The sequence below is a fragment of the Sminthopsis crassicaudata genome, chromosome 4 (assembly GCF_048593235.1).
Source record: "Sminthopsis crassicaudata isolate SCR6 chromosome 4, ASM4859323v1, whole genome shotgun sequence".
NCBI classification, from domain to species: domain Eukaryota; kingdom Metazoa; phylum Chordata; class Mammalia; order Dasyuromorphia; family Dasyuridae; genus Sminthopsis; species Sminthopsis crassicaudata.
In genome coordinates, this window is record NC_133620.1 from 24,627,947 (window position 1) to 24,641,516 (window position 13,570).

General features: G+C 37.1%; 1 long non-coding RNA gene across 8 annotated transcripts in view; it reads right to left on the reverse strand.

The window, feature by feature from the left end:
- Nucleotides 1–13,570, reverse strand: part of LOC141541660 (uncharacterized) — a 91,514-nt gene that overhangs the window by 58,795 nt on the left and 19,149 nt on the right. For all 8 annotated transcript variants that reach the window (XR_012481867.1, XR_012481865.1, XR_012481868.1 and 5 more), the window contains one exon: nucleotides 5,036–5,097. This is a non-coding gene — a long non-coding RNA (uncharacterized LOC141541660). The remainder of the gene's footprint in view (nucleotides 1–5,035; nucleotides 5,098–13,570) is intronic.

Below are 13,570 nucleotides of genomic sequence, written 5' to 3' on the forward strand. Positions count from 1 at the left end.
TTGTGGACATTTTTCTTTAAGATTGCGCTTGTAGTTGTCTTTGTTGACTTTGTTGTCTTCTTTTGAGTTTATGTCTTGATCCTCCCTATCATCATAGTAGCTTTTGATGGGCAGGTTCCCTTTTTTGTTTATTTGCTAATTTTCACTCTATTTTTTTCTTAATATTATTTTATTTTTCCAAATACAGGTAACATAGTTTTCAACATTCATTTTTGTAAATTTGGGTTCCAAATTGTTTCTCCTTTTCTCCCTTACCTCCCCTTCCCCAAGACAGCATACAATCTGATACAGATTATATCTGTAAAATACTTTTAAACATATTTCCATGTAATATGCTGTTGTCTCCAGAAGCTGCAGATCGCTCTCTGGGAGGAGATCTGCTGTGTCAACTCAAATCTCTCGGACAGATTCTTCTTCCTGTAGAGAGCCGACTTCCCTTCCTGCAGAGAGCAGCCTCAAGTCTGGTCCAGAAACAACGCAACTTTTTCCTCCAGAGCTGCCCTCTTTATCCTCCCAGAGAATGGGCTTGGGATAATGCAAGGGCTTCTGGGAAGAATTACTTCAACCAATGAACTTGCTCCTCCTAAGCATGCAAACTCCTCCCCAGGAAAGGCCAGAACTAGAGAATTGTCAACCACTTAGTAAGAACCTAATATCTCATTATCTCATTAGCACTTAGTAAGAACCTAACATTTCCATATCTATTATGGTCTAAAAATCAGACCAAAGGAAAAGCAAACAACCAACCAACAACAACAAAATGTTTAAATACTATATTTTGAGTCCAGTTTCCACAGTTCTCTCTCTGGATTCAGTTAGCATTTTCCATCCTAAGTCTATTGGAATTGTCTTTGATCACTGCACCATTGAGAAGAGCTGAGTCTATCATAGTTGATCATCACATAATGTTGCTATTACTGTGTATATTAATCTGATTCTGCTCACTTCCTTCAACATCAGTTCATGTAAGCCTTTCCAGGCTTTTCTGAAATCAGCCTGCTCATCATTTCTTATAGAACAATAATATTTCATTACATTCATATGCCATAACTTATTCAGCCATTCTCCAACTGATGGGCATCCACTCAATTTCCACTTCCTTGCCATTACAAAAAGGGCTGCTACAAATATATTTGTACGTATAGGTCCTCTTTCTTGTTTTATAACCTCTTTGGGATACTGTCCTAGTATATGGTCCATTTCTTGATTTGGAACTTTCTATTAATCTTGGGCTCTGTTCCAGGTGTGCTGGGGAATGGGCTCTGGCTTAAGTTTCAAGCATTTTCCACACTGCTGTTTTCAGAATTAGTTCTGGGTGTTTGGAAATGTGTTTCGTGCCTCTGAGGTGGTATAATTCGGTGTGATCACTGCTGTCTTGGTCCACACTCTGATCTTTACTCAGGAAGAGCCCTGAAACTTTAGGATTATAATCAATACTCAATAATGGTATTCTTGACAGAAATAGGGAAATTAGGAGAATGAGTTTTGGGAGAAAGATAATGAGGGCCATTTTTTATATTTTTGAGATAGAAATGGAGCTATCCAGCAGGTAGCTGGTGATGTAGAATTCGAGTGAAGGAAAGAGATAAAGACTGCATATATAGATTTGTGAATCATCTACATAATGGTGATAATTATACTCATAGGAGCTGATAAGGTCACAAGAGAGTCTGGAGTGAAAAAATATGATGACCTGGGATAAAGTCCTGGAAGACATTTATATAGAGTGGGTGAGAAACAGATGGTGATGATGAATTAGAATAAACCTTCATAACCATCCCTGGAAAATAATCTCCATTATAACATACCTAGCAATTGGTCATTTGGATTCTGCTTAAAGACTTCCCGTGAGGAAGAACTCATTATTTCTAATGTAACTCATTACAACTTTAGTTCATTCTAATTACTAGGAAGTATCCTTCTCTAACTACCTAACTGAGCTTTTTTGCAACTTCCATCTTTTCTAATTCTATCCTCTTGGGCTAACTTCTCTCTTTCATGTGATAGGCTGAGGGAAGGACATAAGGGAAGGGAGGCAATCAGGATTAAATGACCTGCCTAAGAGTCACACAGCTAGTAAGATCTGAAATTGAAGTTGAACTGAGGTCCTCCTGATTCCAGGACTGGTGATCCAGCCAGTGTGCCATCTACCTACCCCATCTGATAGACTTTTAGAAAATTAATTTTTAAAATTTTTAAATATTAGTCTTTTAAACTGCTTACACTAACTGCTTACACATATGTGCACATGAAAAACAAGACCTATTACTCACACGGATAGTCATTCATAACAAATGTCTACATTGGCCGTGCTCTAAGAAATATTTGTCTCTTTCTTTATCCTGAGCCTTTCCCTCTCTAATAGAAGGGGGTAGTATGTTTCATTATTAGACCTCTAGAGTCCCGCTTAATCATTTTTCTGATTAGAATTCAATACAATAGCATTCTATCATGTTTATATCTCATAACTTGTTCATCTCCTAGTTAATGGGCACCCCTTCTAATTCCTATTCTTTGACATCTCAAAAGGAATTAAATTTTTTTATCCTTACTTAGCATTTGTTTTGTTTGAGATTAATCTCTCTTTTAATCTCTTTCACCCTTTACTTCCCCATATTAATTTCTCCTTTTTTCCTCTTTCTACACTTTATGTGTATTCTTCTCCTTCCATTCTCTTCTTAAGATCATCAAGGCATAACAGAACCACTCTTGGGCCTTGTCTAACTGGACTCCCTCTATGAAACTTTATATGGGATTCAGAAGACATACACGTATCATTTCACATATTTGAATGTAAGCAATTTATTTTTGCCTAGTCCTTTATCATTGTTCATTCATATTTACCTTTTTATGTCTCTCTTCATTCCTATGTTTGTACTTTAAAGTTTCTCTGCAGCTCTGGTCTTTTCATCAGGAATGCTTGGAATTTCTCTATTTCATTAAAAAGTCCATTTTCCCCTCTGAAGTATTATGCTCCATTTTGCTGGGTAAGTTATTGGCTGTGAGCCCGTATCCTTTGCCTTTTGGAATATCATATTTCAAGTTCTCTGCTTCTTTATAGTGGTAGCTGCTTAATTATGTGTGGTCCTTACTGATACTTCTTGATATTTGAATCCTTTCTTTCTGGCTGTTTTATAGTATTTTTTTCTTCAACTTAGAAACTCTGCATTTTGGCTATGGAACTTCCTGAGAGTTTTCATTTGGGTGTATTTTTCAGGAATTTACTAGTGAATTCTTTCTATTTCCATTTTATTCACTGAATCTCAAAGATCTAGACGGCTTTAACATTTCTTGAAATTGGTCTAAAACTTTGGTTATGATGTTCAGCTTAAGAATTCTTAAATTTTTTCTCCATAAACTGTTTTTCAACTTAGGTTTGCTATGAGATACACCTTATATTTTCTTCTCTTTTTTGAGCTTTTTAAATAAACTTTAAAATGCCTTTTCACATGAGTCATTGGCTTCTTTTTGGTCCTTCTGAATTTTTAACGTGTTTGTTGTTTGGGCAAGGTTTTATTTCTCCTGTGCCAAGCAAATAATCCTCTTTCCAATTCTTTCTTCCATGGCTCTCATTTCTTTTCCAATTTTTTCTTTAAGCATTTTTATTTATTTTTTTAAAACATTAAAAATTCTTTTTAATTCCTTGCTTAATTTCTTCCAGGAATTCTAGCTGAGTTTTTTCTATGTTATGTTTTTCTCTGTGGTAATGCCTATAGGGCATTGGAATTGGAATAATTCTCTTCTGTGTTTGTGTCTTGAGCATCCCTGCCAACATGATACCTCATTATGGTGAGGGTGTTTTTTGCTTGCCTATTCCTTCAGTCTACTTCCTGACTTCGAACTTGATGTTGGGCTCTTCTAAAACTTCTAGAGGGAAAATCTGGGCTGATCCTGTTCCTGTTTTCTTGGGAACATCGTGTTACTCTAGAGAATGTCAAGGACAGTCTCTCCAAATAATCCAGAGTTTTCCAGAGTTTTATCTAGATTTTCTAGATAAATTCTAGAAATCTAGAATTTCAATGCTCTCCAAATAATCTAGAATTAGTTTAATTATTGCTTTTTCTAACTCCCCACCTCCAGGCTACTCTGAGCTCTACAAGTCCCTGACCTGAGTTTGGGTCCAAGCTTTGACTATTGCTGCACCCTATCCTATTGGCCAACAGGAAAGCTCTATCAGCTCCCAGCAGCAGAATTATAGGCTCCTGGTATTCCCTGATTATTCCCTTTAGCTTACCTAGACCTTGGAAGTGAGACCCTGCTTTCTGCCTGAGGTCTGAGCTACACCACTGCTGCTGTTGCTGTTTCTGAATGTCCTCCTTTCCTTATCCACCCCCTATAACCTTATTTCTAGGAACACCACTACCATATGGGCTCCCTTTTCACTTCACCCTAGATCTATGACCTGGGACTGAGTAATGAGTTGTTAAACTGCCAGGTATCACCTATTCTTGTTGCAGTGTCCCAATGTGAGTTTGGGGGTGTCCTTTGTGTGGGTCTGAGACCTACTCTTCCCTGGTGCACTTCCTCTCTCTGGGCTCTTCTCCAGACTAAACATTTCTAATTCCTTCAGCCTCATAATGGCATAGACTCCTTCACCACTCTATCCCTTGGACACTTTCTAAATCATCAATGTCAAATGGCAGTGCCCAGAACAAAATACTCCTGATGTGGTTGGATGGGGGCAGAGTCCATAAGACTATCATGAATGTTTTGTAGAGTGGTCACTTAGGAAGGGGAATTAATAATAACTGACACTTATCTATCACTCTAACATCTTCAAAGGACATAATATGCATTACTTTGATACAGGAGCTCTTTGTAGAATTGTGAGATTAAATATCTAGATTGGCTCATTGACCATCCAGTTAAACTCAGACATGAAAAAAGAATTCCCTCTATAATACACCTAACCAGTGACCATTTAGCCTTTACTTGATATTCAAATTTTAAAAACCAGCTTCCTCCCAAGTTAGCCATTCTACTTCCAGATAACTTGCTTTGTTAGCACATGTTTATTCAGAGTGCTTTGACCTACCTGTGAATCTCATCTTCTTACTCAAGTCTAACAGTCTGTGAACAGGGTCCGGCCGCCTCCACCTAGAAAAGGAAAATGTTGAAGATGGCAGGTCACTGGACAGCATTTGGTGAGAAGGAAGGAAAGATTATTTACTACATTATTTACTATGATTATTTACTACAGTGATATATAGTCCAGAGTCCAGAGTATTTAATATAATGATAATAATGAACCATAATTCTAAGCAGTAAGACAGTTCGTGTAACAGAATGCTGAACTTGACATCAGAAATTAGGAACTCAAATCTGACTCGATATTTTCTAGCTCTGTGACCCTGGACAATGTGACTGTTTTTCTCACGGCCTCTAGAAATTTATCATTTTCCCTTTTTTAGTCACCTTTGCCAATGGGCTTCAACTAAAGTATAATTGATTTTACTCCCACTTTTTGTTTTAACTCTGTGTGAAGCTTTCTCTTTCAAGTGTATTTCTTATATAGAACATTTTGTTGTATTCTGAGTTGTAATACATTTTCCTGTGCTCTTCTGTTTTTTCAGAGTTCATCCTACTTGCTTTCATAGTTATCATTATTAATTGTGTATTTATCTCCATCATATCCTCTCATACTTTTCTTTCTTTTTATTTCATACCCATTCTTCATAAAGAAAAAGATGGCAATGAAGAGAAGTTAATGCTGTAAATTTGATGGAAGATGCTTCTGTTTCCCCGTCCCTTTTCTACTTTCCTCACTCAGAACCATTCTTACAATTTCTTTCAAGTACCTCTGTCAATTCCATTCTCCTTACTTAATTTTGCTTGTCTAATCACTCTCTTAGTCTACCTTCCCTATAATTCTCCCTTTTCCTTCTCCCTTTACCTCCTGTTTCCCTGTGTGAAATGTATTTTGATACTCTATACTTTTGGCCAATTAAGATAAAAGTGAACTTCAGGTGTTGCTCATTCTCCTACAATCCTTACATAGACTTTTATTTGTGTTTCTCAATTATGTGAGATTATTTTCCCCATCCTTCCTAGCCCTTTTCCCTTTTCCTTCAGGATGTTCCTCTTTTCCCTTCCTTTCCATTCTTCTTTTAAGCATAAGAGAACCACCCCCAGGCTCTCTGTCTAATTAGACAGTCATCCCTAATGATGATAGACATGTATCATCTTCCCAGATTAGAATGTAAACACTTTATCCTTATCTAGTCCCTCATGATTGTTTACTCATATCTACTTTATGTTTCTCTTGACTCCTATTTTTATATTTCAAAGTTTCTACTCAGCTCTGATCTTTCCCTCAGGGATAGTTGGAAGTCCTCTATTTCTTATAAAAGTTCATTTTTCCTTTCTGTGAGGGGTAATAGAGTTTCTTCTGGATAAGTTATTATTGGTTTTAAGCCTGACTAGGAATATTATATTCCTAGCTCTTCCCCTTTATAGTTATAATTGCTGTGATCCTTAATGTGACTCCTTTGTACTTACATTCTCTTTTGCTGACTCTTTGTGACATTTTTTCTTTGATTTAGAAGCTCTGGGTTTGGGTTATTATATTCCTGGAAGTTTTCATTTGGGCTTTTCTTCATGAGGTGGCTAGTGAATTCTTTGTATTTTCCTTGACTTCTGATTCTAAGAGATTTGAGTAGTTTTGTGATTTCTTGAAATATGACATCAAAGCTCTTCTTTGATCATGTCTTTAAGGTTATTCAATGCTTCTTAAATGATCTCTCTTCAGTCTGTTTTCCAGGACAATTGTTTTTGCTCTGAAATATCTTTATACACACATCCCTGCCTAATTTTTTTTAGCCTTTTGGTTTTGTTTTAATAGTTCTTATTGTCTCATGGAATATTTTGTCTATTCTAATTTTTGGAGTTATTTTTTAAATAAAGTTCTATAACTAACTGTTAATTCTCTTCCCGAATCCTTCTTTGTTGGTTTTCAAGATAATATTAAATTTGAAAGCTAACAAACAAACGCATTTTTACTTCATTTTCACTAGGACTCTGCCCTGGATCTGTGACAACAAGTTGCTCCCTCACCCTGTACAAGATCTAGATTCATCTGTGGTGTTTTCTTGCTCTACTTATACGACCTTAGTCCTCTTTTAGTTCTTATCCCCTGAAATGCTCTGTGGGTCAATCCTTGGACAAATCTCATGCCCAGTGTCCCACAGATCTTCTTTATATCTCTCTGTATGTTCAGAGTTGGAAAAATGAATCTCTGTGATTTTTTTCTCCTCTTAGAATTCCTGATTATTGACTTAGCTTGTGTGTTTCTTAGATCTTTATGGAGAATTATGTTGGAGGGACTCCATATTTCCTGCTATTCAACCATCTTGGCTCCATTGGAAATCACATTTGCTACTTGTTTCCCTCCTTTAAGTCTCCCCCCACTTCAATTTATCCTCTGCTCAGCTGACAGATTTATTTTTCTGAAGTATCATTCTGACTGCTTGATCCTGAGTTTGAGGTATAATGAGCTCAAGTGGCTACATATCACCTCTAGATCAGGGATGAAGTCCTCTGTTTAATGTAAAACTTTTCAACACCCAACCCTCCCCCACTTTTTCAGTCTTATATTTTATTCCCATCTACACACTCTTTGATCCATTGGTCTACTTGCTGTTTCTCACACAGCACTCTCCATGACTTGATCCCCATGTCTAAAATGTTTGTCCTAACCTGTCCACTTCTTAGAATCACCGACTTTCTTCAGGCTTCAACTCAAATCCTACTTTCTTCCAGAGGCTTTTCCTCCTCCCTTCAGATGCAAATGTCTTTTCCCCTTAAATTACCTTCCATCAACTGTGTATGGATCTTGTGTATACATAGTTATTTACATGTTGTCCTCCCATTAGAATGTGAGCCCCTTGAGGAGAGACATTGTTTTCCCTTTTATTTGTATCCCCATCTCTTAGCAAGGTGCCTGACACAGAGGAAGGCATTAATCATGTTTATTGACTGACTCATTGGCCTAATGGTGAGCAATAATAGTCGGACTGCTCAGTGGAGCAGTAAATGGGCAGTTCCTCTACTGAAAAGGAAGGTGAAGAGATAGTTTAAATGGCTTGAAAAAAACAAGGGTTAGGATAGCTATAGGTAGTGTAAGAGATCATCTTCTCTCTTATAACAGATCAACCTTGCAAGAAACTGGCGCAGAGAGAGATATTTGCCCAAAGTTACACAGATAATATCTGGATGAACTAGGACCCAAAGATATCTACATCTTTTGTTAAAATATTCTGCCATTTAATTGTGGGCTATCTTCCTAAATGAATCTTGATTCCTTCTGTGAGACTGCTCTGTTATAGTTTATTTTTTTAATGTCTTTGAAAAGTATTTTTCCAGATATTATTATCACAGAGAAATAATTTCTCTTTCTCTTATTTGGACTCCCTGTTTGTGTTTAAATAATGAGTCCAGTGTGAGAGGCAGGAGAGAAAGCAGCCTTGCATTCAGAAAGACCCACATTGAATTCTTGTCTCTGACCTAAACTAACTGGATGCTTCTGATTAACTCACTTAAAATCTCAGTGTTCCAGAAAACTCTCTAAGATTTAAGTTATGGACAAGTTGCAGAATCTGCAGGAATTCACCTTTTTGATGAAATCACATGTCTAGATCAAAAAAAAAGTAGTCCAGTTTTAAGACCCTTTGGGGGAAATGAAAGTGTGGGTCATTAACTTTTGTTGTGCTAATATCTCCTTTTCTTAATCTGTTTTCTACTTTGGTTATCCTCCCCGGGAAAATAATTGCAAAATATGAGGATTCACATTATTCTTTCCCTGTCACTATTTTTCCTTGGCCTAAAACCCATTTATTTTCCCACTTAAAAATTTATAAACCATGTTTTACAGATCTCTGGAAAAAGTAATGTATTGCATGTTTCCTGACCATATTTTCATAAGTGAGCTGGAAAATGAATGAATGAACACTTTAAAATATTCTGGCAGCTCTCTAATGAAAAGTGGTCTGGTAAATTAATGAATTACGTAAAGATAACTTAGTTTGGCAGAGATGTAAATCTGAAAATATGCTGATTTGCCAAAATTAGACAGGTAGACTATGTATGAGAGGAGGAAGTGTTCTGCACAAACATTCAAGATGATGCTCATTATTCATTCACAATAAGAACTAATATTGATATTATTTGAAAGTTTATAAAGCTCTTTATATACATCACATTCTCATATCAAAAGGGATGCTAGTTCTATCTTTAAAGAGATAATAAAAGGCTATAAGTGAAAAAATGGACTAGAAAGAAGTGAAGTGACTTGCCCACAGTAACTCTCATGAGGAGCATCAGTCTTAATGGGCTCCACAGCATCTCAAAGTTGAAAGAGACCAATCTCTTTGACAGATCCCTGGCACATGGTCACTTATTCTTCCCCTGAACAACCTCCTATGATGGGGCGCCTGCCGCCTGCCTTGGCAGCCCTTTCACTTGCTCTTATTCTTAGAAGTCTTTCCTTATTATTTATTGTTCAGTCGTGTCCAGCTCTACATGACCTTGTAGACATTGTCCACAGGGCTTTTTCTTGGCAAAGATACTGGAGTAGTTTGCCATTTTCTTCTCCAGCTTCTCCCTATTTTACAGATGAGGAACTGAGGCAAATAAGGGTGAAGTGACTCTCTCAGGGTCACACAGCTAAGACATGTCTGAGGTCAATTTTGAACTCAGATCTTCCTGACTGACCCCAAATCCAGTGCTCTATCCACTGCACTACCTAGCTGCCACTGTTTTTCATTATATAAAACCTACACATAACTTCCCCTCAATACTCCTGGTTTTTCCTTCTGGAACCAAACAGAGCAGGCTAATCCTTCTTTTGCATGACAATCCTTCAAATACTAGATGACATTTATCATAACCCACCAAGTCTTCTCTTCTCCAAGCTAAACAACCCCGATTCCTTCAACATAACCACTGGTTTCTTCCACCTCTAAGCTCCATTTTGTTCATATCTGTCCTTGTTTAACTTTTTAGTTGATGTGCACAGAAGAGGGACAAGATTCCCTTCGCTCACTCTGGCTCCCTCATCTCCTGTTGTGATTCCATTAGCATGGAAGTCTATGTCTGTGAAGACTTCGGCTGTTTGGCTTTGGAAACAGTACATAGAGGGCCAACATTGAAGTCAGGAAAACCTCAATTCAAGTCTGGCCACTGATACATCTTATTGTGTGTTCCTGGAAAAAATCACCTAGTCTATAGGAGCCCTAGGTAATTTTTTAAGATTTTCAGTTACAAAAAAATCTGCATTGGGAACAGAAGTTTTGACATGGGAATTACTTTTGGATAAAACCATAGTTCAGACCAATCAACCCCTATATGGAGTTCAGGAATTTACACAAAGATTCTTTTTAAAAGTGTTTCTTGTATATAAGTTAACTAAATTGAATTATAAAGGGGTCAAAAGTGGAACAGTGATTCTTTACTTTTTAGGGTTCCTTTGTGAGTTTCTGAAGCCTCTCCATTGCAGAGGGGAACCTCTTCCCTGCTCCTGCTTCTCTGGTGGACCTAATAGTGGTATTTTTGTGGTAAGAGGAGGAACTGAAGTTTTGAGAAACTTCATCACTGCTATTTCAAGGCCTTAGATGCTGTACTGGGGGCTCTGGTTTAAAGTCAAGCTCAAATGTTCCCATAGAGTCCTTTTCCAAAAATGGGTCCTTGAGAGGATGTGACTAGTATCTCTCAACCACCAGTTGGAGTTGTGGATTTGGGATTTCCTAGTAACTCTTCTGTGGTTTGGAATAGTAGAAAGAGCTTAGAACTTGGCAGCGGATGTGAGTTTTATTCTCAGCTCTACCGCTTAGTGGTGTGATGCTGGGTATGTTCTTTAAGCTCTCTGTACCTCAGTCTCCTTATTTGTAAATATGAATACTATTCATAAATATTCATAATATTCATGAACTTTAGGAGAAGAAAGTTCTTTGTATATGTTGTCAAGCAGTAAAAGGAACATTATATGATCTAATATAATCTATGTGCCCCATCTCTGCACATTCACATAAGATACTTCTCAGGGAAGAGGCTCACCTACTCCTCACCCTCATCTCCTAGAAACCAGAGCTTTTTTTCAAAGCCCCACTCAGGAGTTACTTCCCACCAGCCGTCTTCCCTGGTTCTTGCAGGGTCAGTTAATCAGAAAGCATTTATTAAGTGAGTTCTGCATACTAATCACTGTGCCAAGTTCTTGGGATACCAAAAAATACAAAAATACAGCTTTTACCTTCAAGGAACCTACATTCTAATAGGTGTAACATGCAGATAACTATAAACACAGAGTAGATAAGGTGATCTCAAGAGGAGACACTAGCAGTTGGGGGACCAGAAAAAGGATTCTGGATTTGAGCCACTGTTAAAGAAAGTCACTGAAGCTAAGGGGTGGAGATGAAAGGCAGAGAATTTCAGGCATGGGAGATAGACAAATAAAAGGCTCTGCCTTTTATTTGTCTTCCCAGTGCTTGGTACAGTGCTTGGCTCATAACTGCTTGTGGCTAGTGTCAAGAGATAGAAATTGCAACATATATATCTATATCTATATCTATCTATCTCTCTCTCTCTCTATATATATATACACACACACACACACACACACACATACACATACATATATATATATATATATGTGCATATATATATATATATATATATAGTAACAAATAGTATGGTTAGTTTACAAATTACATGGAAAGGAGTAAAGTATACGTAGATTGGAATGGTAGGAAGGCCCAAGCTGTGAGGGGCTTTAAATGCTAAATGGAGGAATTTAAATTGGATCCTGGAGGTCCTAGGGAACTAATGCAATGTGTGGAATTGTGAGGTGACATGGTCAAATAGGAAAATCACTTTAAGCACCAAAGACCAATTAGAGTGGGAAGAGACTGGGTCAGTTAGAATATCAATTAGAAAGAGAAGCAGAGAAATCAATTAGAATATTACAATAGTCCAGGCGGTGATGGTGGGTTTAGAGCAGGATCATGGGGATGTGAGTGAAGAGAAGAGGGATATGTACAAGACACACCATAAAGGTAGAAATGATAAATTTTGACAACAGGATGGATGTGGGAAGTGAGGGCAGTTAATGATGTCACCTACATTGTAAGTGGAGGAGGATATGGGGATGGTGATGCCCTTGACAGTAATAGGAATGGAAGAGGGGAAGGTTTGGGGGAAAAAATAATGAATGAGCTCTATTTTGGACATTTTGAGTGTATAATGCCTAAAAAGTATCCAATTCAAGTCCACCCTTGTATAAGCACTTAAGTACTTATGAAGTATTATTACCATTTAGCATGGTGCCATAAACATATCAGATGCTTAAAAATGATTGTGGGGTTGAAATGGGTATGTTAATAATGGAATACAGCATCTAAACTGGAAGATGTGATTGCTTAGCCTCTGTCTATAATCTTAAATGATCATGGAAAATAGGAGATGTGTCAGAAACCTAAAGAAGGGCAAATATTGTCCCTAGTTTTAAAAAAAAGGGGGGGGGAAGAGAGTTTAGAGCTTGCAAAAATTAAGACAATGAATTAAGGTATATTATAAAAACAACAGTGATTAACTATTTAGAAAAGGAATTCGTGATCATGCAGAATGAGCATGATAGGAATGACTAGGTAGCACAATGGGTAGAGCACTGGCTCTGGAGTCAGAAGGACCTGAGTTCAAATTTGACCTTAGACACTTACTAGCTGTGTGACCCTGGGCAAGTCACTTAACCCTAGTGTTGAGAGAGAGAGAGAGAAAAGAAAGGAAGTAAAGAAAAAGAATGAGCATGACATCATTAAAAACAGGGTATTCAACTCTGAGATACCACTTTCCATGTATCAAAGTGGCTAATATGACAAAAAAAAAAAATGTTGGTGACAAAAAAAATGTTGGAGGTTTAAGGGAATATGGAAAAACTGGACACTAATGCATGGTTGGTGTAATTGTGAATTGATTTAGCCATTCTGGAGAGCAATTTGGAACTATGCCCAAAGAACTATCAGATTATACATATCCTTTGATCCAGCAATACTACTACCAGATCTGTATCCCAAAAAGGAAAAAGAACACATTTATACAAAATATTTATAGCAACTCTTGGCTAAGAACTGAAAATTGTGGAAGTGCCCATGAATTGGGAAATGGCTAAGCAAGCTGTGATATATGACTGGAATGGAATATTACTGTGCTATAAGAGTTAACAAGTAGGATGATTTCAGAAAAACCTGAAGAATCTACATGAACTGATGCATAGTGAAGTGAACAGAACCAGGAGAACACTGTATTCAGTAACAGCCACGCTGTTTGATGAAGAACTGTGAATGACTTAGCTATTTTCAGTAATACAATGAGTCAAGCCAATCCCAAATGAATAATTATGAAGCAAACAATTTACCTCCAAAGAAAGAACTGATGTTAATTGAATATATTAGTGAATTGAATATATTAATTGAATATGCCCTGAAGCAAACTATTTTTCACTTTTCTTTTTTTTTTTTACTTTTAATTGAGTCTTCTTGTACAGAATGACTAATATAGAAATATTTTACATTTTTGCATATAT